Below are 27861 nucleotides of genomic sequence, written 5' to 3' on the forward strand. Positions count from 1 at the left end.
CGGACCTCAGCTATATAACCCAATCTGGACAGACCTCCAAATCAACACTGACTAAAAGAAGTCAGTCACAGAAGGACACCCACAGGATGATTCCATTTCACCTACAGACTCTCACCTGTGAATTCTGCCTGGAAGGAAAGTAAGTTTTCACAGTCTGAACACTGCACTTCATGTTTTCATCTGATGTGTCTTTGGGAAACTTCTCACCACCAGTGCTCCAATGCGTCCAGCCCTTTCAACCACAAAAGGGGTTACATGGCAGGAGATAGAGGCTAGAAAGGGAAGCTTTCGATGCCAACTTGTAAAAAGAGCTCCTAGGAAATTCCCGTGATGGAAATCAGCTCTGTTTCCAAAAACAGGCCAGAGGTTTAACCCAAAATTCCACTCTAAGGATGTTTATTTGAACCAGGTTGCTTGTGTTCTTTTCAGGCCCTTACCCTATGCACGGACTTGTTACCTAAAAGGAAGTCACTCCTTATGTATGCATACGGTGGGACAGTGATTCTAAGATCTAAACAAGGTCTCCCCTGCCCTCTTTCCCTCCATGGTACCTGTGGCCTGTGCCCAGCCTGACAGGTGGACATCCTGCCCTCACTGCCTTGGGCAAGTCTGTGACAAAAGTACTTTCCTGTCACCCCCACTCCCTGCCAACCCCAGGAATGTAGATGTGATCATTGGGAGAGCTACAGGGAGGAGAAAAATCCTAAATTAACTGAGTTTAAATCTTAAATGACTAAAAAATCTGGAAGTAACTACATTTGCCTGGAAAGGAATAGATTAAGTTTTTTGTATTCAGTTGGAAAGACGCGCTGTCTTGGTTTGGGTTACCCCAGAAACAGATCCCAAGACAAAGAGATGATGCCAAGAAACAGTGGTAACAGGATGGAGAGGTGAGACAGAGAAGGAACGGCAGCCTATAAAAGGTGTGTTGATGAGCCCATTACTGCTGTGGGCAACCAGGACTCAAACTGTGGGGACAGGATGTCTAGGAGACTGTGCAGAGCAGCCCTTGGAGTTTCCACCCACCACCACTGGAGACCAGGAAGCTGGGTCAGACATTGGTTAAGTCTGCTCGTGGGTCAACTCCGTGGTCCTTCCAACCTGCTTCACCAGTCAGGAGCAGACAGAGAAAGCCCTCAGGATGCAGTAGGAAGCTGTAAGATTAACTGGTACTGGAACAATGAGTGCTGAGGGGACATGTGTGGGCATCGATAGTGTCTGCTGCAAAGGCTCAAGATGACTAAATTTACTTTCCAAAAGCACTCCTGAGCTCAGTGGTCTTGAAACATGGTGCCCATTACAAACATAAATAAGAAAGTTGAAAATGAAGAAGCAGTCATTCTTCCACCAACATAAGATTTTTTTCAAAGCCTGATGGAAATTTCTAGATCACTATCTACAGAGGGTCAGTCAGACAGAAGGGTGAACATAGTACAGTGTGGGGTGCACGGAGGTGTGGGGAGCACAAGGGGATGTGGGCACAGAGGGGTCTCCCGGGTGACTCCACGTGACTTCCCACACCCAGTCTCTCTGCTCTGTCCTGTTTGCTCTGGTGTCTTGTGCTCACTGCTCTGTTGCCCCACTAGAGGATTCTCCTGCTGTTTCCCGCACATGGTGCCCCATCTTCACCACAAAGCTCATGGAGTAGGCTTTGCTCCTGCTGCCTTTCCAGGGATGACCCTTGCATGCGGTGTGTCATGGATTGAATTATTTCCCCCAAAACTGCATGTATCAATTTGGTTGGGCCATGATTCCCGGTATTGTGTGGTTTTCCTATATGTTGTAAATCCTGCCTCTATGATGTTAATGAGGGAAGATGGGCAGCAGCTGTGTTACTGAGGCAGGACTCAATCTACAAGATTGGATTGTGTCTTAAGGCAATCTCTTCTGAGATATAAAAGAGAGAGGCGAGCAGAGAGACAGGGGGACCTCGTAACCCTAAGAAAGCAGTGATGGGAGCAAACCGTGTCCTTTGGACCTGGGGTCCCTGTGAAGAGAAGCTCCTAGTCTAGGGGAAGATTGATGAGAAGGTCAACAGAGAGAGAAAGCCTTCCCCTGGAGCTGACACCCTGAATTTGGACTTATAGCCTTCTTTACCGTGAGAAAATAAACTTCTCTTTGTTAAAACCATCCACTTGTGGTATTTCTGTTCTAGCAGCACTAGATAACTAAAACACAGTCTCTCTTATTTTCTTTGCAACTCATCCTTGAACACTTGACTTCCAGGAAGTTCTTCCATGCTACGCCCAGGCTGAGCAAGGAGATCCTCTTCTGGTAGTAGTATGTATAGATCTACCACATTTTTTTTTTTCAAATGCAGCATAATATTCTGGTATATGAATCCACCATAACTTGTTTAACTAGTCACTTATTGCCCCACAGGTCTTCATTAAATATCTACAAAAAACTGGGTGCTAGAGTATAAAATTTAATAAGGTATGGTACCTATAAACAATGAACTGACAGTGTGATGAGGAAATCAGCCTTTAACAACCAACCATGATTAAATATGATCAGGCCTATAAGAGCATTATTAGCCAAAATGCAAGCAGCAAAAGGGAGAATGAGAACACTTTGATCTGAGAAGTCCCCCTAGATGGCTCTTCCTTAAGGGAAAAAAAAAAAAATCAAGCCATGCATAATGATTTAGAGTCTAAACTTTAAACCCCTGTCACTCAAAGTGTGATCCCTAGACCAGCAGCATTGGCATCACCTGGGAGCTTGTTAGAAATGCAGAGTCTCAGGTCTCACCCCCGACCTGGAGAATCAGAAGCTGAATTTTAACAAGATCTCCGAGTGATTGACGTGCACATTACAGTTTTAGGAGCTTCAGTGTGTTCATTGCTTTGTACTATCTTGACATGTTTTCTGTTCCTTTAAGAAAACTAATGAAGCTAATTAATTAGGGGTAAATTTGTTAGAGAACAGTCTCTTGAAAATTGTCTCTGTGATGTACCTAGATGAGACTGGGTCTCATATGTAGCTTTTTGGGCCCTTCATATAGCTAAACCTCTCTCCACAGATGGATTATTCCAGTTCTCTGAGTTTCTAAGCCCCCATTCTATAAATTCTCAACTTCCTTCCTAACAGTTCCTCCATCTTACTAGCTCATCATTCCCACCTCAAAGGTTGGGAACCCCACGCATTTGTCAGTTTTTGTATTGTGGTGGCTTGCATGTTGCTGTGATGTCGGAAGCTGAAGGTGTTTCAAAATGCAATATTGAAGGACTCTACAGGGAAAATATTGAACAGTGCAGGAAGCATCAAAGGAAGATGGAAGGAATACACAGAGCCACTGTAACAAAAGGAATTGGCCAATGTTCAGCCATTTCAGGAGGTAGTATATGATCAAGAACCAATAGTACTGAAGGAAGAAGTCCAAGCTGCACTGAAGGGAATGGGAAAAAACAAGGCCCCAGGAATTGATGGAATACGGATCAAGGTGTTTCAACAAATGGATTCAAGTGCTGGAGGTGCTCACTCATCTACATCAAGAAATTTGGAAGACAGCTACCTGGCCGACCAACTGGAAGAGATCCATATTTGTGCCCATCCCAAAGAAAGGTGATCCAACAGAATGAGGGAATTATCAAACAATATCATTAATATCACCCACAAGCAAAATTTTGCTGAAGATCATTCAAAAGCCATTGCAGCAGTACATCGTTGGGGAATTGCCAGAACTTCAAAGTGGATTCAGAAGAGGACTTGGAACAAGGGACATCATTGCTGATGTCAGATGGATTTTGGCTGAAAGCAGAGAATACCAGAAATATGTTTACCTGTGTTTTATGGACTATGCAAAGGCATTTGATTGTGTGAATCATAACAAATTATGGATAACGTTGCGAAGACTGGGAATTCCAGTATACTTAATTGTGCTCATGTAGAACCTGTACATAGACCAAGAAGCAGTCATTCAAACAGAACAAGGGATACTGCATGGTTTAAAGTCAGGAAAGGTGGAAGATACATTATCAAGAGTGCCAGCTTATAGCCATCACATCTGTCCTATATGCTGCGAGTCCCCAATCCTCTGCTACCCTGGAGACCTGCAGCCATTTTATCACTCTCAGTATCTGCACATTCAATATCTTCTTGCTGCATGCACAACTCTGAAAGTCCTAAATTTGCATATCTTCCTGGATTCTGAATTGCAGGGGGCACAGTCCTGGAGACTGGCTCAAAGAGTTATTCAAAACCAATTATCTGGGCAGAAAAGATCAAAGAAAATGTAGAAGTCTGACCATTCAAAGACATTCTATCTTAAGATGTTTCCTAAGATGCAGGGGAAGCAAATTAAACCCCCAGTGAGATACCTCTCCGCTCCCACCAGAATGGCTAAAATTAAAGACTGACAACACCAAGGCTGAATCATGAGGCTGTACAGCAGCCAGAGCCCTCCTACATGGGAGTATGAATTGGCACAACCTCTTTGGAAGACTGACAGAATCTACCAAAACTAAACATACTTCTACCCTGTGGCCTTGCAATTTCTCTCCTCAGTATTTACCCAAGAGAAATGAGCCCCCTTGTATCTACCAAATGACACATACACAAACGTTCACAGTAGCCTTATGCAAAATAGGCACAAATGGGAACAGCCCAAATGTCCGTTAATAGATGAATGAGTAAATAAAGGGGGGTATACATTTTTTTTTTTATCCATATAATGGGGTAGTATTGTTTGCTGCTATAACAGAAATACCACGAATGGGTGACTTTAACAAAGAGAAATTAATTTTTTTCACAATTTAGGAGGCTAGAAGTCCAAATTCAGGGCACTGGCTCTAGGGAAAACCTATCTCTGTCCACACTGGAGGAAGGTCCTTGCCTCTTCAGCTTCTGCTTGCTGGTTCCTTGGAGACCTCTATGTGTCTTGGCATCTATCTTACTCCATCTCTGCTTCTTGCTTGCTTGTTCAATCTCTTATATCTCAAAAGATATTGATTCAAGATGAACCCTACTCTAATCCTGCCTCATTAACATGACAAATGCAACTCATTCCTAAATAGGATTATAACCACAGGCACAGAGGTTAGAATTCACAACACATATTTTGGGGGTACACAATTCAATCCATAACAAGTATACATCAATAAAGAAGAGCAAATTACTAACAGACTCAACAATATATCTCCCAGATAAAGTGTCCAGCAAAAAAAAAAGCTGTACACAACAGAATACATACTTTGTGCTTCCATTGATAGGAATTTCTAGAATAGGCAAACTAATCTCTAGTGACAGAGAGCAGAATAGCAGTTACTTCTGGAAGATAGGGATAGTATTAACTGGGAAGGAACATAAAGGAACCTTCTAGGGGTATTGAGGAAATTCACAGTGGCTGCAACAATGGGCTTAAACATAGCAACAAATGTGAGGATGGTGCAGAACTTGTCAATGTTTTATTCTGTTATGCAAAAAGTTGCCACGAGTCGAAGTCAACTCAACAGTACCTAACGATGACATATTTTTACATAGGTGGAGGGTACATGGATGTATGTGTATGTAAAAATTCTTTTTATTGTACATTTAAGATTTGCGCATTTAATGTGTATATTTTCATAGTAAATTTAAAATTTTTTAAATGTTTTTTGACAGTAAGGTGAGGAGGAAGTTGGCCTTTGTTCTCAGGCCTCCCTGTAAGAATAAAATGTAGCCAACAGCATCTATAGCCTGTGGGGTGTGTGGGAAGGGACAGGAGAGCATCTCCTCTTTCCACCGCAGCTGGAACCACCTTCTGGCTCCATTCTCCTCCTTCCTCCTCTCTATCATCTCCTCCTCCAGATGCCATTCAGAGATCAACGTTTATAGAAAGTTTACCATGTGCCAGACTCAACAGACTTTAGATACAAGTGTTCTATTATTACCCCCAGAACATTCCAAAACATTTGAAAACTTTAAGTAGAAACTCAGTATATTTCAGGTGGGGCGGGGAAGAGGGTAGCTCCTCAAAGAGACAGTGCAAACAGATGCCCAGGGAGAGAGTGCCAGGCGGACAATTTAGCAACACAATTCTATCCCAGAACCTTCTGCTGTTTGTGGGTGACGTTAAGTCACTGAAACTGCCTGATTTTACCCACAAAAAAAGCGGGCGGGATTAACACAGATACTCAAGTGCTGCCAAGGAAGTTTCTCTAACTTATGAATCCTGAAAGCCTGGAGAGTTTATCTTGCTGCCAAAATGGCGGGTTCACCAGCTCCCTAAATGGAGGTGGGTGTGTTTATGAACATGATGCAAAAATGGGAGCAAGTCCAGATAACTCTTCAGTTCTCTCTAGGGGGTTGGACTTAATAACCCTCTCAACTTTACAAATAAAGCCTATGACAAAACAAAAAAATATATATAGATATGCATATACAAACGTATACATATATACAGGGCTCTTTGGTAGTTATTTTACAAAAATGGTATTGCATTGAACATGCTTTTCTACACAGACCTTTTCACTCAAGAATTCCTTGGGAAAATACCTCAAAGTCATCTGTATCACTCTTGTAGTCTTTTTCTTTTTTTTAATTTTTATTGTGACGCTCCTTAGAAACTCTATGGGGCAGTTCTACTCTGTCCTTTAGGGTGTCTATGAGTCGGAATCGACTTGACAGCACTGGGTTTTTTTTTACTGTGTTTTAAGTAAAAGCTTACAAATCAAGCCGGACTCTCAAACAAAAATTTATAAACACCTTGCTATATACTCCTAATTGCTCTCCCCCCTAATGAAACAGCACACTCCTTCCCTCCACTCTCCTTCGTTGTCCATTCGGCCAGCTTCTGACTCCCTCCACCCTCTCATCACCCCTTCAGACAGGAGATGCCAACATAGTCTCTTGTGTCTACTTGATCCAAAAAGCTCATTCTTCACCAGTATCGTTGTCTATCCCATAGTCCAGTCCAATCCCTGTGTGAAGAGTTGGCTTTGGGAATGGTTCCTGTCTTGGGCTAACAGAAGGTCTGGGCACCATGACCTCCAGGTCCTTCTAGTCTCAGTCAGACCATTAAGTCTGGTCTTTTTACAAGAATTTGGGGTCTGCATCCCACTTCTGTCTTGCTCCGTCAGGAGTTCTCTGTTGTATTCCCTGTCAGGGCAGTCATTAGTTGTAGCCGGGCACCATCTGGTTCTTCTGGTCTCAGGCTGATGTAGTCTCTGCTTTATGCAGCCCTTTCTGCCTCTTGGGCTCATAATTACCTTGTGTCTTTGGTGTTCTTCATTCTCCTTTTGTCCAGATGGGTTGAGACCTCTAGTCGTCTTTTTAATGGCTACATGGCATTCCATGGTGTGGTTGTACCATATTCAAACATCCCTCCATTTGTGGGCATTTTCTTTACTCCCCATTTCTTTCCACACAGCAAACAATGTTATAATAAACACTATACCAAAGTCCTTAGGAGTCCCTGGGTATTGCAAACAGTTAATGCACTCAGCTGTTAACCGAAAGGTTGGAGGTTCAAGACTACCCAGATGTACCTCAGAAAAAAGTCCTGGTGAGACATTTCCTAAAAATTGGCCATCGAAAATCCTATGGAGCACAGTTCTACTCTGAGACACATGGGGTCGCCATGAGTTGGAACCGAGTCCATGGCAACTGGTTACCAGAGCTGTTATATATGGCCTGGTGGTTTTGTTTCATGGAACAGATTTCCAGGAGGGTATTAAAAGGCTAGGGTAGACGTATTTTTTTTTCTTGCTTGCTTTTTATGCTAGTATAACTTACATACAGTAAAGCACATAAATTTTTAAAGGTTATATGCATGTTTAATTGTAATAGAAGCTGCCAGATTGCTTCCCAATCAAGCTGTTTATAATTCACATTTCCACAGTAGTGAGTGAAAGTGCTTTTTGCCCTCACATCCCTGCCAGCAATTTTTTATTTTTTGAACAGTTTGAAGGGTATAAAGTGATACTATATTACTATAATGTGCATTTCCCTGGCTGCCGGTGAGTTTGAGTGTCTTCTCATATACAGGTGGAACCTTTGAATTTGCTTTTCTGTGAATCATCTCATCAACTCTTAGCCATGGTTTGTTTTTCACTTTGTTTTCCTGTTACGTGATTGGTTTCTTCCTTGTGGATTTGTAAGATCTCTTTGAATATTAAAGATATCAACTCTGTCATCTATACTATTTTTTTCAAATCGATCATTTATCTGTTAACATTGTCTATAGACTATTTTTGCTATAGAACGTTATTAACAAGTTAAGAGTGGGAGGAGGTGCTTCTTCAGCCTGTTAATATGGATTGATTTTTTTTTAATGTCAAACGAACCAGCCTTGTATCCCTGGAATAAACCCCACATGAGGTCAGTGTAAAAAGGAGCCCTGGTAGTGCAATGGTTAACACCTGAAAGGTGGGCAGTTCACACCCACCAGCTGCTCAGCAGGAGAAAGATGTTGCAGTCTGCTTCTGTAAATATCACAGCTTTGGAAACCCTTTGGGGCAGTTCTACCCCATCTATAGAGTCACTGTGAGTTGGAATCGACTTGATGGCAATGGGTTTGAAGGCATCATTATGAAGCATTGTATAATGTACCAGTTAATGGAAACCAGGCTGCTTAGGTTTAAAGCCTCAATTTCCACCTTCTAGAATATGGCCTTGGACAGAGTGCCTAACCTCTCGGTGCCTCAGCTGCCCTGTGCTTCCTGGGTTTGCTGCAAGGATTAAATTGGGATGATTCCTACGAAGAGTTTAGCATGGCGTCTGGCACATTAGAGTTCCTAAGTAAACACTAACTATGGCCGTTTTTGGGTGCATACTCTACGGTAAGCACAGACCTAGCCGATTCACTTAAATGACGTCTTTTAATTCTCACAGTGACCCTATGAAGTAGATATAAAATTTTCACAAAAGATGGAACTGAATCTTGGGAAGGTTCTACTCTGTGCTGGACACTCTGTTGGGTGATGCAAAAGGGAAGAAAAAGATACTCTCAACACTGGCAAGTTTTGTGGGAGAGACAGAAAGAGGAAAAAACAATGACCATCTGGAACGACGGGCGGATGGAAATGAAAGCATGGAGCACAAGGTCTTTTATGAGGTCACAGGACCATTTATTGACTGGTCCATCTATTCCTCCTCTTTGCAATGGCCTCTCTGCCATGTATTAAGTTTCCACAACCCTATGTTTCTGTTTCTGGCCTATCTGTGTGCCATCAGTCTAATTGTCTACCCTTGTGCCAATACTATACTGCCTTAATGATTGCAACCTTTTAATAAATCTTAAAATCAAATAGAGATTTCCCAACTCTCCACCCCCACATACACCTTGCAGGGTCTCGGCTATTCTTGGCTCTTTACTCTTTCATATAAATTCTCTAATCAGCTTGCCAGGTTCCAGAATAACCTCATTAGAATTTTTTAATGAAATTTCATTAAATTTACCACTCAGTTTTGGGAAAATTGACATCTTAATGGCATTGAGTCTTCCAATCGTAAACATGGTATTTCTCTCCATTTGCTTAGATATTTCTCAATATCATTCAATATTTTTTATCCTTTTTCACAGAATAAGCCTTGCATATATAAGTGAAAATTATGAGTTCACATGAAAAGGCTCTTTATCTTAATTTGCAATGTGCTCATCTCGTTAACACTGGCACTGGTTTCTGTTAGCAGTGGTTGCTTCTATAGGACTTCAACAAGAGCTCCTCAGTCTAAGTTCTCATTAGTGAGACCAAAGGGTGGGAGGAAAACTAGTTAATTTTCTCATCTACTTGCTCAAAGGGAAAAGATATGCTCATAGCTTAGGCAGTGCTCCAGACTTTAGATGGGTTTTCAAAACCTACGTTCTTTCACTTATTCAACAGACTCTTGTTTTCCATGTGCCTGCACATGGAGAGTGTGGGAAGTACTTCGTGATGGGAAGTACTTCGTGATCAGTCCCTGTCCTCCTGAAATTTACAATGTCTCTGTGCAGACAAATCACCACTGATAACAACAATAGCAACAAAAAACCCTGTTGCCTTCGAGTTGATTCCAACTCACAGCGACCTTATAGGGTAGAATAAAACTGCCCCATAGTTTCAAAGGAGTGTCTGTGGATTCGAACTGCTGACCTTTTGGTCTTAACGACTGTGTAACCAGGGCTTCAATTCCACAGCCTCCAGTTTCAAACACTCCAGCCACTGATTTCAACTTGCCATTTCCAGTTGGCCCAAGGCAAAGTGATGATGAAACATTCAAAGTGATAAAATTTTGGTTTTCCTATATCCCCATAATATTCTTTCCAGAAAATTTTTATCATCTGCACCCATCTTTATGGAACCAATGACTTCCCTTCCTCAATCATCCTCTCCCAAACTGTCAAAACAAAAGGAGCTGAGGTTCCCCTCAAATCACTGGTTGATGTTTTTCCTTAGTATGAGTGAGTTTCTTATACTACATCAGCTAGTATTTCTGTCATAAGCCTTTTATGTCTAGTTGGGGGAACATAAGACTTTGCCTGCTGTTAAAGGAATTTTATGTCAGTATTTGAGGAGATACTTTTTGGAGGAAGGGCATCAGCAAAAGAGAAGAGAAAAGTGGCTATCAAGTGGCAGTGTACAGCCCTGAGAAGAAAGAGACTGAAACTTCCCAGGTTGCACTGCTGAAATAAACCTAGAGAACAAGTAAAGGAATAAGTGGTGCATCTTCCAACCAACCTGCTACTTCCCATAGGAAAAATAATTTGAAATCATGAAATATGATAAAACTGACAAAAAGTATATTGCTTATATATCTTTTGTAGGTAAGTAAACTGTAAAACCTGTCATATTTCCATTCTGTAACAAAATAAAAATTGTAAATCTCCTGTCAAGGTAGAAAAAAAAAATTAAGACCATTGGTATAACTTGGCTGCCTACCTTGTTCACATCATGCCAACTTTGTGTCACCTGGACCAACTTATTTCTTCATGTTGACACATGTGCAGTTCTCCAGGGCTAGGTTTACACATTTCATATTTTTCCTTCAGTCACCAGACATTTTACACGTTTGCCTGTGGTTTCCTTCTAGACCTAAACTGTCCTATACAGTAACCATTAGTCACATGTAGCTACTTAAATTTAAATTAGAACTAATTTAAATTAAATAACATCTAAAATTCATTTCCTCAGCCACACTAGTCATATTTCAGCTGCTCATTAACCGCATGTGGCCAGTGGCTACTTTATCAGACTGTGCAGATATAGAATTTCCCATTCTAAAAAGAAAGTGCTATTGTGGTGTTGTTGATAACTGGAATAATTTGAAAATAATATGAAAACAAAAGTCTTTTTCTTTTCTCCCCAGCTTCTCCCCTGCTCCCATCTTCTCTATCTCACCCCCTTTCTACCACTACTTTTTCTCTTAAAACTGCTTCAGAATTTCTGGGAGAAACTGAACAGGATTCTCCAGTGTCTCTGAGTGTGAAGAAACTCCTAACTCTTACAACAATGATCCCAAATTTGTTATATAGCTTACCCCATCAATGAAAAAATCTTGAGCCACAATCTCAGTATTTATGTATATATTATATACATGTACATTACCAACCGTACACAAAAAGAACATTTTTAAAGGATGGATTAAATAGAAAATAAACATATGATAAATTTATCAGGCATAGGTCAATAGTTTATTATAATGAAGAGTTCTCATTAAGATAGCATTGTTGTTGTTAGACAGGCGCCATTGAGTCAGCTCCAACTCGTAGCAACCCCATGTAAAACAGAATGAAACACCGTCCAGTCTTGCACCATCCTCACAATTGTTGTTATACTTCAGCACATTGTTGTAGCCACAGTGTCAATTCTTCTCGTGGAGGGTCTTCCTCTTTTTTGCTGACCCTCTACTTTACCAAGCATGCTATCCTTCTCCAGGGATTGGTCCCTCCTGATAACATGTCCAAAGTACATGAGACTATGTCTTGCCATCCTTACTTCTAAGGAGTATTTTGGCTGTACTTCTTCCAAGACAGATTTATTCATCCTTCTGGCAGTCCATGGTATAATCAATATTCTTCGCCGGCCCCATAATTCTGAGGCATCAATTCTTCTTCGGTCTTCCTTATTCAATGTCCAGCTTTCCCACGCATACGAGGTGACCGAAAATATCAAGGCTTGGGTCAGGCACACCTCAGTCCTGAAAGTAACATCTTTACTTTTTAACACTTTAAAGAGATCTCTTGCAGCAGATTTGCCCAGTGCAATGTGTCTTTTGATTTCTTGACTGCTGCTTCCATGGGTGTTGATTGTGAATCCAAGTAAAATGAAATCCTTGACAACTTCAATCTTTTCTCCATTTATCATGATGTTACTTATTGGTCCAGTTGTGAGGATTTTTGTTTTCTGTTGAGCTGTAATCCATACCGAAGGCTATAGTCTTTGCTCCTCATCAATAAGTACTTCAAGTTCTCTTCAGTTTCAGCAAGCAAGGTTGTGTCATCTGCATATCGCAGGTTGTTAATGAGTCTACCTCGAATCCTGATGCCCTGTTCTTCTTCATATAATCCAGCTGATTGGATTATTTGCTTAGCATACAGACTGGATAAGTATGTTGAAAGATGCAGCCTAACTCACACCTTTCCTGACTTTAAAACACGCAGTATCCCCTTGTTCTGTTTGAACGACTGCCTCTTGGTCTGTGTACAAGTTCCTCAGGAGCACAATTAAGAGTTCTGGAGTTCACATTCTTCCCAATGTTGTCCATAATTTGCTATGATCCACACAGTCGAATGCCTTTTTGCACAGTCCATGAAACACAGGCAAATATCTTTCTGGTATTCTTTGCTTTCAGCCAAGATCCATCTGACATCAGCAATAATATCCCTCTTTCCACGTCCTCTACTGAATCCGGCTTGAATTTCTGGCAGTTCCCTGTCAATGTACTGCTGCAACCACTTTTGAAAGATCTTCAGCAAAATTTTGCTTGCATGTGGTATTAATGATATTGTTTGACAATTTCCACATTCTGTAGGATCATCTCTCTTTGAAATGGGCACAAATATGCACCTCTTCCAGTCAGTTAGCCAGGTAACTGTCTTCCAAATTTCTTGGCATAGATGAATGAGCACTTCCAGTGCTGCATCCATTTGTTGAAACATCTCAAATGGTATTCCCTCAATTCCTGGAGCCTTGATTTATGCCAATGTCTTCAGTGCAACTTGGACTCCTTCCTTCCTTCAGTACCATCAGTTCTTGATCATATGCTACCACCTGAAATGACTGAACGTTGACCAATTCTTCTTGGTAGAGTGACTGTGTATTCCTTCCATCTTCTTTTGTTGCTTCATGTATCAGTTAATATTTTTGCTGTAGAATCCTTCAATATTGCAACTCTAGGCTTGAATTTTCAATACAGTTTTTTCAGCTTGAGAAATGCCAAGTGTCTTCTTCCCTTTTTGTTTTCTAACTCCAGGTTTTTGCACACTTCATTATTATACTTTGTCTTCTCGAGCCATCCCTTAAAATCTTCTGTTCAGCTCTTTTACTTCATCATTTCTTCCATATGCTTTAGCTCCTCTATATTCAAGAGCAAGTTTCAAAGTCTCTTTCGACATCCATTTTGGTCTCTTCTTTCTTTCCTGTCTTTTTAATGACCTCTTGCTTTCTTCATGTCTGATCTCCTTGATGTCATTCCACAATTCATCTGGTCTTCACTCATTAGTTTTTAATTTCTTCAACTGCTTTATCTGTGTGTTCCTTGGCTTGTTCTGCATATTGCCTGATTTTCTTTCTGATGTCTTGAAGGGTTCTGTATGTTAATCTTTTGTATTCTGCCTCCAGTAATTCCAGGAAGGCACTTCCATCTAGAAAATCCCTTGATTCTTTGTTTCGAGAGCTTGTTGAGGTGATCATGGTCTGTTTCTTTATGTGACTTGATATTGACTGTTGTCTCCGAGCCATCTATAAGTTATTGTATTAGTTTATTTTATGTTTGCTTACTGTGTTGTAGCTTCTTGCTTTGTTTTGTTTTAATATGCCCAGATGGATTTCTTCAGTGAGCTAGCTTAATTATTTTTACCTTTGGAGCTCTGACGTCCTGTCACCACATGGCTAGAGCTGTTATCAGGTATATCAGTTTAGGAGTCCACTCACTTTTCTTATATGAGTTCAGCTTATGTGTCCAGGTAGCTGATCATCAAGAGTGTGCATAGGCTCTTTCCTACAGTCTTAGAGGGGCAGGGGCAGGGGCGATTGGCGTAGGTACCAGTATCTGTTTGCAGCAGGGTGTCATGCTCTAAACAAGGCAGGGGGCTGAGAATCATCCCCCAAGTGTCTCTGAGGAAAGCGTGTCCCTGTTCCCTAGAGCGTACAAGTGGGTGGGTTCTGCAGATGGACCATAGGCACCCAATATTTTTGGTTGTAAGGACTGCGAGGTACCAGTTATCTTTGGGCCCCTGTCACGGGTGTCTGGGTGATCTGAGTGGAGCCACCAGTCCTTAGGCCCCTGATGTGGGTAGGTGAGGACCCTGTTTAATAGGCAAAGCAGTGTCAAACATCAAACACCCAACTCTCCACTGCACAGCTGTAACAGTTGTAGTCTGCCAACAAGGGCCTATTCTCCTGAGATAGGCCCACACAGGTCCATGCAGAGGGGAAAGGTACTCAAAGTTCATGGACCATTTATGCCTGGACAGGAGTCGCTTCTGTCCTGAGCTCCCCTGGTTAGTGGAGCTGGCAAATTATCTTTTCCCCCAGTTGCAAATTTATTCCTTCTCCAAGGCCAGGAGGATGCTCTAGGGGCTCAACGGGGCCTATCTCATGCCCAGGGAAATCAGCCGCTGAAGCTGGCTTGAGGGTGTGGGGGTGCAGTAAAATATACGCAGGTACTTAGCTTTCACCGAGAGCGCCATTCTTCTCTGGTTACTGAGGTGTAATTAGGCTGTTTGGCTGGCTGCTTCTCCCTGAGGAAACTGTGATCGAACGCTCGTATACCAGCCCGCCACCACGGCTCAGGGAATGGTGTCTGAGGGCTCCCTGTGATTCAGGTCCGATAACTCCTCTCTATTTCTGAACCGTCTCTTCCTCTCCCTGCCCCTCAGTTCATTTTCTAACCATGCCTTTGATGTTCAGGGCTCCTAGCTTGTCATAAATATACTCGCTTCACTTGTTTTTTCAGATCTTTCTTGTAAGAGGGCTCGCCGGAAGCATCGGTCTATTCTGCCGTCTTGGCCCCGCTTCCCCACTCATTAGTGTTTAATGAGCCGAATCTATTATTGAGATGGTCTCTAAATCCAGGTGGAATATACTAAAATTCATACTTTGGCTCTTGTGAACTTGTTCTAATTTTCTTCAGCTTCAACTTAAACTTGCACATGAGCAATTGACAGTCTGTTCCTCAATCAGCCCATGGCCTTGTTCTGAATGAGGATATTGAGCGTTTTCATCTTTTTTTCCACAGATGTAGTCAATCCGATTCCTGTATATTCCATCTGGTAAGGTCCATGTGTATAGTTGCCGTTTATGTTGGTGAAAAGAAGGCATTTGCAATGAAGAAGTCGTCGAACTTGCAAAATTCTGTCATGTGATCTCCAGCATCATTTCTATCACCAAGGCCATATTTTCCAACTAGTGTTCCTTCTTCGTTTCCAACTTTCACATTCCAATCACCAGTAATTATCAATGCATCTTGATTGCATGTTTGGTCAATTTCAGACAGCAGAAGTTGGTAAAAATCTTCAATTTCCTCATCTTTGGCCTTAGAGGTTGGTGCATAAATTTGAATAATAATCGTATTAACTGGTCTTCTTTGAGGAGTATGAATATTATCCTGTCATTGACAGTGTGGTACTTCAGGATCAATCTTGAAATGTTCTTTTTGACAATGAATGCAAGTCCATCCCTCTTCAATTTATCATTCCCAGCACAGTAGACCATATGATTGTCTGAATCAAAATGGCCAATACCAGTCCATTTCAGCTCACTAATGCCTATGCTCACTAATGTTTATGCATTCCATTTCATTTTTGATGACTTCTAATTTTCCTAGATTTATACTTCGTACATTTTATGTTCTGATTATTAGTGGATATTTACAGCTCTTTCTTCTCATTTTGAGTCATGCCACATCAGCAAATCAAGGTCCCAGAATCTTGACTCCATCCATGTCATTAAGGTCAACTCTACTTTCTACTTTGAGTAGGCAGCCCTTCCCCAGTTGTATTTTGAGTGCCTTCCAACCTGAGGGGCTCATCCTCTGGTACTGTATCAGACAAGGTTCTGTTACTATCCATAAGGTTTTCACTGGCTAATTTTTTCAGATACAGACTGCCAGGTCTTTCTTCTTAGTCTGTCTTAGTCTGGAAGCTCCACTGAAACCTGTCCATCATGGGTGATCTTGCTGATATTTGAAATTCTGGTGGCATAGATTCCAGCATCACAGCAACATGCAAGCTGCCACAGCACAACAAACTGACAGACATGTCTGAAAGATGGCATTAGAATACACTTACTATTAATATTTTGAATTCAGTGTAATCTAGTTTTTTTTAATTAGCATAACACTATGGGAAACAATGATTTGAAGGGCTGTTGCTTTCAACACTTGCTTTTGATTATTGTCATAGCTTAAAAAAAAAAGTAAAAGTAGTAAGGACATCGCTGCACGTATTCTCCTAAATTGTTATATTTATTTTTCAGTCTCTTTCACCACCATTATGCAAAGATTCTTGTTGACACTTGGCTAGTAAATCACCATGTTCCCTGATGTTCTTGCAGACTAATCAGAGGGTACCGTATTTTCATATTTTTAACAAAATATTTCGGTTCAAAACCTACTGATACACTTCATTTGGAAGCTCTTCAAACAGCTCAACAATTCTATTCCCAAGTTTTCTTAAATATCACAGAAGAAGAGTTTATAGATGACCCAGTGTTGTGGATTGAATTGTGTCCCCCAAAATACATTGCAAATCCTAATCTCTGCCTGTGGTTATAATTCCATTTGTGAATGGATTGTGTTTGGTATGTAATGAGGAAGGATTAGTGTAAGTAGTATCTTGAGTCAATCTCTTTCGAGATATAAAAGAAATTAAGCAAGCAAGTGAGTGAGCAGAGATGGGTGGAAGAGAGATGACAAGCCACAGGAAAAATACACAGGAACAGAAGCTCAAGAGACAAGCACCTTCCTTCAGAGCAGATAGAGAGAGAAAGCTTTCCCTTAGAGTTGGCACCCTGAATTCCAACTTCTAGCCTCGTAACTGTGAGAAAATTTCTGTTTGTTAAAGCCACCCATTTGTGGTATTTCTGTTATAGCGGCACTAGATAACTAAGACATCCACTTATATTTCTTTCATTAATAAAATAATAAAACCATGGAAACATTTCACATGTTCTGTCAGTATATTTTATTCCAAGAAAATATTTATTTTTGCCCTCACCACTGAAACATCATTTTCACTTTGATGGTACAGATTTTTGTTTGTTTGTTTAATTTAGGTGAAAGTTTACAGAGTAAATTAGTTTCTCGTTAAACAGTTAAGACACAAATTGTTTTGCAACGTTGGTTGCCAGCCCTGTGACGTGTCAACACTCTCCACTTCTCCACCCCAAGTTCTCTATTTCCATTCGTCCAGTTCTCCTGTCCCTTCCTGCCTTCTCATCTTGGGTTTTGGGCTGGTCAGCTCATTAGTCTCAGATGCATGACTGAGCTGCGAAGCACATTCCTCACGTGTTATTGTTGGCCCTATAGACATGTCTAATCTTTCACTGAAAGGTCAACCTCAGGAGTGACTTCAGTACCAAGTTAAAAGGGTGTCAGGGGTCATACTCTTTGGGTTTCTCTAGTCTCTGCCAGATCAGCAGTGCAGATTGTTTTTTCTATTATTATAAATATTTTTATGATAAGCATTTTCAAACATATAGAAAAGGTGGAAAATGATCTCCCATAATACCCATTGTTGTTAGGTGCCATCGAGTCAGTTCCAACTCATATTGACCCTATGTACCACAGAACGAAACACTGCCCAGTCGTGCACCATGCTCACAATCGTTGTTATGCTTGAGCCCATTGTTGCAGCCACTGTGTCAGACCATCTCGTTGAGGGTCTTCCTCTTTTCTGCTGACCCTGTACTTTACCAGGCATGATGTCCATCTCCAGAGACTGATCCCTCCTGACAACATGTCCAAAGTATATAAGATGCGGTCTTGCCATCCTGGCTTCTAAGGAGCATTCTGGTAGTACTTCTTCAAAGACAATGATACCCATTACCTAGACTTAACAATTCTTAACATTTTCCAGATTTGCTTCATCTGAATTTTTTGCCAAGTCCCTGGATGGTGCAAATGGTTAAGTACTTGACTATGACCTGAGAGGCTGGCAGCTCAAACCCACCCAGAGGCACCTTAGAAGACAGTCCTGGTGATCTGCTTCCAAAAGGTCACAGACTTGAAAACCCTATGGAGCAGTTCTACTCTGCATACATGGGGCCACCATGAGTCAGAATTAATTTGATGACAACTAACAACAACAAACTTTTGTTAGAGAGTTATTAATAAATTTCAGACATTAAGATATTTCCCCTCAAAATACTTTCATGTGCACCTCTGAAAATAAGGACTTTTTCTTATTTAACCACTACACCATTATCACAAATAACAAAATGAATAATAATTCCTTTATATCATCTATTACCCAATCTATATTCAAGTTTCCCCAATTTTTGCTGAAATGTCTTCTGCAGTTGGTTTGTTTAAGCCAAGATCCACATCAGGACCACACATGGCAGTTGCTTGTTAGGTCTCTCAAGTCCCTTTTAATCCAAAAACAACTGGGAGCCGGCCCCTGTTCTGTCTGCAGCAGTAAGTTCAGGAATTTGTCTGGCTGCATTAGCCTGGAGAGTCTGAGGGGACAAAGAAGGCTGTGTTCATGTCTGAAAGTACTGGGACCTGTAATAATACTGTATATCATAAACTGGGAGAGTGAGGAGGTGCTGCTGGCCCAAGTACAGAACTTACCTATATGTCTGGAGTGGAGAGACAGTTAGGCTTCCAGAATTTTGATGGAATCCTCACCTGTTCACATGTTACCCCACCCTGAGAAAAGATTTAGTGCACGAGTTAGCACCTCTGTGTGGCCTTCTCAAGGCTCCTAATGTCTTTGCAGTGACTCCTGGCTGTGCCAACATTCAAAAATGCCTTCTTTCTCCATCGGATCAGTGAATCTTATTGATTTACCTATCAGTGTTTTTTTCTAGACTGTCTGCCAGTCTGAGCCCTCTACTGTCATTGACAATTCTGTTGTCACCTGTCTTCCCAGAAGAGACTGGCAAATTTGAAACATTTGTCTTGTAAAAAAGTGTGTAACTCATCTTTAAGCTGGAGGCTCTTTCAAGAACTTTGTCACAAGATAACCTGTGAAATCTTGTGCAGGCAAATGAATTTCGTGTTCATCTTTATAAAACAAGCTACATCAATGGAGCATTGTTGCTTCCACCTCACTGCAACAGCTGACCTGTGAACAACGATGGATGCATTTTTATGGAAAACTCAATATTCTCACCCCAAAGTCTTTTGTGTTTCTTTTCCAAATTAAGGTAGATAATTCTTCGTAGTTACTGTTGGCTTTTTCTCATCAAATAATGTTTTTGCTCAAAAAGCCATTACTGTGGAGACTATATCTTATCCAGTTCATCTTTCCTTTCATGAATCATAAAAAAATACTGTTTGCATTTTGTTACTGACACAGAATTTAACAAGTACTATAAGCTCCTTTATAAGCTGGTACATGCTAAGGATGTCTGTAATTTTATCAAACTAGACTGCAAATTTCTCACTTGTATAACTTGTTTTAATATTTTCCAAATCTCCAGTGATGTTTTCCATGTGTCTTCCATACATTTGCTGTCCAAGGACTGCATGTTAATTTGCTCCCATATTGTTTCCAGGTTTTTTTTCAATATTTTTGTTCCAGAAGGATGAAACAACTTTATACACAATTATGTGTGCCTTCCCATCTTTTACTCTTAAAGAAGAAATATCACAAGAGGTTTTCTGAATATTTATTATTAAGTTCAATGAAATTTTGTGGTGCTGAATCAGGTTTCCCATGACTTTAAAAACAAAACAATGTAAAAGCATAGAGGTTTGTCATTTTCTGGATGCTTTTTTTTTTTAAAAAAAAAAGTCTTGTTAATAATGATACCTTTATGTTAGATTGATATGAAATTGCCATATCAAACTGGCAATTTTAGGTCAAAATACAGCTGCATATTGGCAGTTTCATAGCCTAATACTATCATTACTTCATTTTTCAAAAACACACACTCAAAATAAGGTTCAAAGATGGTGACAGTGGATATGAATCCATAATTCAGAAAGTTTTCTCAATAATTTTGATTTTTTTTTTTTTGCCAAACCCTGATCGGGTCTGACTAGACTATTGTTTGTTTTTAACCTTACAGTTTATGCACAGTAGGGATGGGAAGTGTCAGCTCCCCCATATTCTCTTGGTCTGCTTAACTTGCCTCATTAGAATTACCTCCTAACTGTGGATCCTTTGAAGCAGTCTTCTTAAACCATTCGTCTATTTGGAGAGTATAACCCATAAATCAACTTGGTAGGCACACATAAACCACAACCACATATAAAGCCCAGGCAGCCCTCCATGGTGGGGGGTATCCCCTCTGTCTTTGAGATCCCCATGGAGGGCTTATAACACATGAAATGATACCCAGCGTCATCAGCCATCAGAGAGATGCAAATCAAAACCACAATGAGATACCATTTCACTCCTACTAGAATGGCTAAGATTAAAAAAATAATAATAATAACAAATGTCGGCAAGGATGTGAGGAAATGGAACACTAATCCATTGCTGATGGGAATACAAAATGTTACAGCCATTGTGGAAAACAGTGTGGCAGTTCCTCAAAAAACTATAAATAGAACTACCACATGACCCAGCCATTTCACTCCTAGATACACACCCAAAAGACTTGAAAGCAGAGATGCAAAAAGAGACTTGTAGACAATGTTCATTGCAGCACTATTCACAATACCCAAAAGGTGGAAACAACCTAAATGCCCATTAACAGATGAATGAATAAACAAAATGTGTTACATACATTCAGTGGAATACTACCCAGCCAAGGAGGAGAAAAGAAGACTTGATACATGCTACATACAGTATGGATGGAGCTTAAAGACATTATGCTGAGCAAAATAAGCCAACCACAAAAGAGCAAATATACAATTGTATGATATCACTTATTATAAAAAAAGACAAGAAAAGGCAAATGTATAGAGACCAAAGTTTATTAGTAGTTACCAGGGGTGAGAGGGAAGGGGAAAAAGGGGGTTAACAGTTCTGGAAAAATCAGATTGATTAAGGGTAATGCACAATTATCATAATTGGTGTCAATAAGTTGTATACCTGTAAAAAGTTGAATTGGCGAAGGTTGTGAGATAGGTATATTTACAACAACAACAAAAAGCGTCGCAGCTGATGCTGCTTAAGTACAACCAAATACCTCATTGGATTTGGTTCCTTGGTTTGGAGGTTTGGGGTCATGGTTTCATGGGACATCCCAGTTAACTGGCCTAATTTAGTGCTTCTGTTCTACCTCCTAGTTCACTGTGTAGTGCCTAGGGTCTTAAAAGCTTACAAGCAGCCATCCAAGGCACAATTGGTCTCTCTTCACCTGGAGCAGCAGAGGAAGAAGGAAAGTCAGGAATAGGAGAATACGGAATATGTGGCCAATTGCTTCCGTGAACAACTATCCCTTTGCCATGAGACTAGAAGAACTGGATGGTGCCTGGCTACCATTATTGAACATTTTGATCAAAGCTTCTATAGAAGAATCTTGATCAAAAAGGAGAAAATGCAGAACAGAATTTAAAATTCTCATGGATTCTAGACTTTCTGGAGCCATGGAGGGTAGATGAACCCCTGAAACTGTTAACCCTGAGATAATCTTTAGACCTTAAACCAAAAATATTCCCTAAAGTCATCTTAAAACCAAACAATAGTTTAGCTTAACTAGTAAAAAAGGTCTTAAGAAACTATCTAAAAAAAAAAAAAAAAAACCCCAGTGCCATCGAGTAGATTCCGACTCATAGCGACCCTATCTGTATGGGATCGAATTGACAATAGCCATCAAAAGATTAGATAGGAAACTTAGGGGGCAGTGAGTTTATGTTAATAGGGGAGGAACAACTCAGAAAGGAAAAGTGAGAATGGTTGCACAACTCAAAAAATGCAACTAGTGTCACTAAATTGCACATGCAGAAACTGTTGAATTGATGTGTGTTTGGCTGTGCATATATACTCTCAGTAACAACAACAAAATAAATAAAATTTAGAAAAGAATAAATTAAAGCAGTGACCTCACAAAAATCAAGCACATTTGTAAAACAAATCTCTTGAGATTAAATGCCATATAAGAATTGTATTATGAATTTTTGAGCTAAGGTATATACACACAAATTTTACTTTGCCACAAATGTAAAATAACTTTTTTTAAAAAAATGTGACTTATTGAAGGTAGATTCTCAGGGGAATAGGAGCGAGGGGTGCAGGACAGGGCCAGGGAAAGAGCTGGAGCAGAATGTGGTATTAGCAGGAGTCTCACCTCACCCTGGTCCCCCAGGAAGATCTGAAGTGTGAATTACACCCCTGAGTTGGTCACACATTAAGGCAGGGGGTTGATATTTGTACCCCCATATCAGTCAGTCATTAGCTGTGGGTGACCAGGGGAAGATGTGCATAACTTCTCAAGCAAGGAAGCTCTTAGACTAGGAAAATTCCACAGAGAAGGGGACAACTGTGACTCACAGGTAGCCAGCAGTCACAACAGCTGAGAGATGGGTACCTTGGCTGATAAAGGGGGCTGGAGGGGGACATCCATAGCACCCTCTACAGTTAGTATTGTGTGCCTGGCTATAGTCCCCTACATAGATTAGCTCACCAAAGACCAGGATATTTGATTAGCCTGGAAATACAGAGGGTCAGCAACAAAGACGAAGACCTTCAACGAGACGGACTGACACAGTGGTTGCAACCACAGTTTAAAACAGAGCAAGTATTATGAGGATGGTGCAGGACTGTACCTAGAACCGCTACAGAGTTGGTACTGACTTGACGGCCCATAACAACCACAACCCTGCTAGAGGGGTCCCTGGGTGGTGTAAATGGTTGATCCAATCAGCTGCTAACTGAAAAGTTGGAGGTTCAAGTCCCCCCAGAGGTACCTCAGGAGACAGGCTGGGCAATCTGCTTCAAAAACTCAGCCATTGAAAGCCGTATGGAACACAGTTCTAGTCTGATACACATGGGGTCGCTACTAGTCGTAGTTGACTGGATGACAACTGGTAAGGTAAGGGACCCTGTTAGAAAACACTAGCCATGTTTTCGTTATTCCCAATGTCCAGAGATCACCAATAGAAATGAGTTCACCCAACAGTCTACGTCTGTTGTAGCACTGCTACCATTCAGGCATCTCATTAGTGTTTCCCACACTCTTCTGGGGGTGGTTTATGTAGCCGGGAAGCAGGCTTTGTTTTGCTAAGAATTACAAATTTCAGAGCCCCTGCATTAGTGGTGGTTTGAATAATAGTGGGAGAGAAACGCTATTAGACCAGGCCTGCTCAGTGTCTTCTGTTTATAGAACATCTTCGTTCTGTGATGGTGCCGGGGGATATTAACACATCGTTCGTGGGTAAAAGCTTTATAACAACACCATCTTACCCAGAGACCTATCAATGATTGGATTATGATGGCAAAGTACTCAAACAGCTATTGATTTCTGTTACGTTGTGTGGGAAAAGATATACTGCTAGGATTTTACCATCCTCTTCTAAACTATTGGCAGTGGGTTGGTTTTTGGGAAAGGCTGCTGTAGGTTTGGGGAGATGTCACTGTTCATGGAAGAAAAGTTAATTCTTAATTATCTTTTCCTTACGGGGGCATAGGGCTAAGAAGACTGAAATTGTCACACAGGCAATTTCAACTCCTTCCCTCTCCTTTTCTCAGAGCCTTTAAGCTAGTAACAATGTTGGCTCCCTGGAGTTTCTTTGGTTTTTATTTCCTCTGCCCACTGACTGGTGGAAATACCAATGACGAGGTGAGGTGGTTGTCCCCAGAGCAGACAGGAGAGAAAGGGGAGATGCAGATCACAGACTGGACCCTTCAGTTATCAGCTCTCCCTAGCCAAAGCTTCAGGGTTTAATTGGGGCCAGTGGCTCAGTTATACTGGCATTCTGGCCCCAGAAGTGTTGGCCCAATGGTCTTCCTGACTTCTCAGCCATGTTCTTGGGTCTTTGGATGAGATCCTCTATCTGGGCGACTGTTCAGCATTACGCAGCTATAGCCCCTGCAGCTACTCAGAACCTTCTCTCTAACTCAGTGGTTCTCAACTGTGAGTGATTTTGCTCCCTAGGGGACATCTGACCTAGAGACATTTTTGGTTGTCACAGCTGGGGAGGGGGTGCTACTGGCATCTAGTGGGTAGAGGCCAGGGATGCTGCTAAACATACTACAATGCACAGGACAGTTCTCCACAACAAAAAAGAATTAACCTAAAGCAAAAAGCTAATACTGTTGAAGTTCAGAAGCCCTCCCCAACCGAAACCCAACTGCTCCAACCTTTTATCCTTCCTTTAACTGTACCATCCATCCATTCCAAAAACACTTACCAAGTACCTGGTCTATACCTGGAACTACACCATTTGCTTTCAAACACACATAGAACAAGAACGATGAAGTTTTAAATTGTAGACTGGTAACTAATAAATGCAATATTTCAGAGACCAATTTTATTTGTAGATATCAAAGATTATTTTGTGTGATAAAAGAACTTGGGGTGGTCCCTAGTTATAGTATTTAGAAAGGTGAAGAGAAGGAAGGTGTGGTTGATTATAAATGGCTACAAATTCTTTGCTATTCCAACCATTGAGAGGTGGAATTTAATTCCTCTTCCCTTGAACTGGGGTTGGGCTTAGTAACTTGCTTTACCAATAGAATGCAGCAGAAATGATGCTGTAGGATTTCTGAGGGTAAGTTATAAACAGGCTTGCAGCTTCTGCCCAGATCTCTTGAAATGCTCACTCTGGAGAAAGCCAGCTACCCTTAAGAAGTCTGAATACCCTGAGATCTTCTTGCTGGAGAGGCCACATGGAGGAGCTTCATAGAGAGTCCCTGAGACTACATGAAGACAGAGGAATACTCAGCCACCCCCAGTTGTTCCAGCCCCCAGTCACTGAGGCCCCAGGCATCATGTAGAGCAGACAAGTCATCCCCACCAAAGGTTCATGAACTGAACAAGTGATTGTCATTGTTTGAAGCCACCAAGTTTTGGTGTGATTGCTACACAGAGAATAGGAAAAGAAGGAAAGCATGTTAAGCAGGAGAAACAACAGTAGTAAGTTGTTTGCAGGGTGGCTAGGTGAGCACCGCTCAGAGGAATTCTAGTCTGGCAGGAAAGAGGGTTCCAGCGAGGAATTGTGGGAGCTGAAGTTAAACCGACTGAACAAAGCCAGATTCCAAAGAGCACAGAGGAGTAAGTAGCCTCCTCTGGGCTAGTGGTGTTGAGAGACAATTAGATTTGCTTTATAAGCATGTGAGTGCATGAAGGACAGTTCAGACTTCTGAAAAGCCCCCTGAGACCTTCAGCAGAACTAGCCTATTGAATGACCCAATCACTCCTTGGAGCTAGTGTCTGGGCGTCTGTTCTTAGGGCCAATATCAGGCTTCCATTTGGCCATCTGAAATACTGGGTCCCAGAGCAAACAGATGCATCTTTTCCATTTCATTTTATCTGTATTGAACTTAGAGCTGACCTACAGATGCTTCTATACTCTGTGAACTTCTAGCTGCCAAGGGAAAGCCCAGCCCAAAGAGGAAATATACCTAACTATACTTAACAACTTTTAAAAAGTTCTGAAACTTCTGCTGCTAAGAGAAAAGCTGTTAAAGAAAAGGATCTTTTTTTGTTAAGATGCATTTACATTTTATCTCAACTCAAAATACACAAATATAACAAAAGAATTCTGAAGAACAAAATAAGATGTCTCATACTTCCTGGGTTCAAAACATATTACATAGCTGTAGTAATCAAAATACCCTGGTACTGACATAATGATAGACACAGAGAACAATATACTAGAACTGAAAACCTAGAAATAAATCCAAACATCTACGGTCAACTGATTTTCAGTAAGGGAGCCAAATCCATTTAATAGGGAAGGAGCAGACTCTTCAACAAATTGTGCTGGCAAAACTGGATTTCCACATACAGAAAAGTGAAACAAGATCCATACCTCATGCCATACAGAAAAACTAATTCAAAAGAGATCAAGGACCTAAATGGTAAATCAAAACCATAAAGTTCGTGGAAGAAAATATAGGGGCGAAGCTTTGAGACCTATTTTTCAATGATAGATTATCAAACACAACAACAAATGCACGAGCAACAGAAAACAAAATACACCTATTCCTAACTTATCAACTACCTCGTTATCTAACATTTCACATTTACAACAATAGTAAAAAATCTACTCTCCAGCTATTTTGCACATTAACAATGTACATCTGGCAGTAATGAATACTGAGGTATAAGGCTGTGATGGTTAAGGTTATGTGTCAACTTGGCTGAGCCATGATTCCCAGTAGTTTGGCAGTTATGTAATGATGTAATTTGGCAGTTATGTAATGATGTAGTCATCTTCCATTTTGTGATCTGATGTGGTCACCCTTCATTTTTGCATAACACCAATTTTAGCATAACCACCTGGTCTTTGGAACATAACCGTGTCGATAAGTCAGGAGTGGGTGTAGATAACTGGAACTTCATCAAATTAAATACTATGTTCATCAAAAGACTTTATCAAAACAGTAAAGAGATAACTTACAGACTAGGAAAAAATCTTTGGGAACAATATAACTGATAAGGGTCTAATATCTAAAATATATAGAAAGCTTCTACAACTTAACAACAAAAAGAGAAATAATGCAATCAAAAGCTGGGCAAAGGACATGACCAGACACTTCACCAAACAGGATAATCAAATGGCCAACAAACACATGAAAAGATGCTCAACAACATTAGCCATCAGAGAAATGCAATTCAAAACCATAATAAGATACCATTTCACTCCCACTTAGAAGGCTAAGATAAAAAAAAAAAAAAATTGGTAAATAACAAGTGTTGGAGGAGATGTGGAGAACTTGGAACCCTCACCCATTGCTGGTGGGAATGCAAAATGATCCATCATTGAGGAAAAGTCTGGTGGTAGAGCTGCCATAGGACCCAGCAATTCCACTCTTAGGTATATACTCTAGGAATCTAACAGAAGTGACATGAACAGACATATGCACACCTATGTTCACTGTAGCACAATAGTCACAATAGCAAAAAGATGCAAACGACTTACGTGCCCACCAACAGATGAACGGATAAGCAAAATGTGGTACATACATACAATAAAATACTATTCAGCAGGCAGGAGAAATGAAGTCTTGATACATGCTACAGTATGGATGGAGCTGGAAGACATTATGCTGAGTGAAACAAGTCGATCACAAAAGAACAAATATTGTATGACCTCACTTATATTAAAAGACAAGAAAAGGCAAATGCATAGGAAACAAAGTTTATTAGTGGTTACCAGGGGCAGGAGGGAGGGGGAAATGGGGTTAACGGTGATGGAAAAATCACATTGATTAAGCACAGCCAATTATTGTAATTGGTGTCAATAAGTTGTACACCTGTAAAAAGTTGAATTGGCAAAAGTTTTGTAATAGTTATACTTACAACAACAACCAAAAAAGAGTAGCTGATCTGCTGAGGTTGCTTAAAAAAAAAAAAAAACCTCATGGGACTTGGTGTCTTGGTTTGGAGGTTTAGGGTCGTGGTTATATGGGACATCCCAGTTAAATGGCCTAATAACATGTTTAGCATTTCTGTTCTA

General features: G+C 40.8%; 1 protein-coding gene across 2 annotated transcripts in view; it reads left to right on the forward strand.

Moving 5' to 3' along the window:
- PROKR2 (prokineticin receptor 2) overlaps positions 1-19091 on the forward strand; it is a 46213-nt gene extending 27122 nt beyond the window's left edge. For both annotated transcript variants that reach the window (XM_023550034.2, XM_003411596.4), the window contains exon 3: positions 1-19091. This exon is cut by the window's left edge and continues 15241 nt beyond it. The gene's annotated coding sequence lies outside the window, so the exon portion shown is untranslated.
- Positions 19092-27861: the final 8770 nt, after the last annotated feature.

Source organism: Loxodonta africana, chromosome 24 (genome assembly GCF_030014295.1).
Source record: "Loxodonta africana isolate mLoxAfr1 chromosome 24, mLoxAfr1.hap2, whole genome shotgun sequence".
Classification (NCBI taxonomy): Eukaryota; Metazoa; Chordata; class Mammalia; order Proboscidea; family Elephantidae; genus Loxodonta; species Loxodonta africana.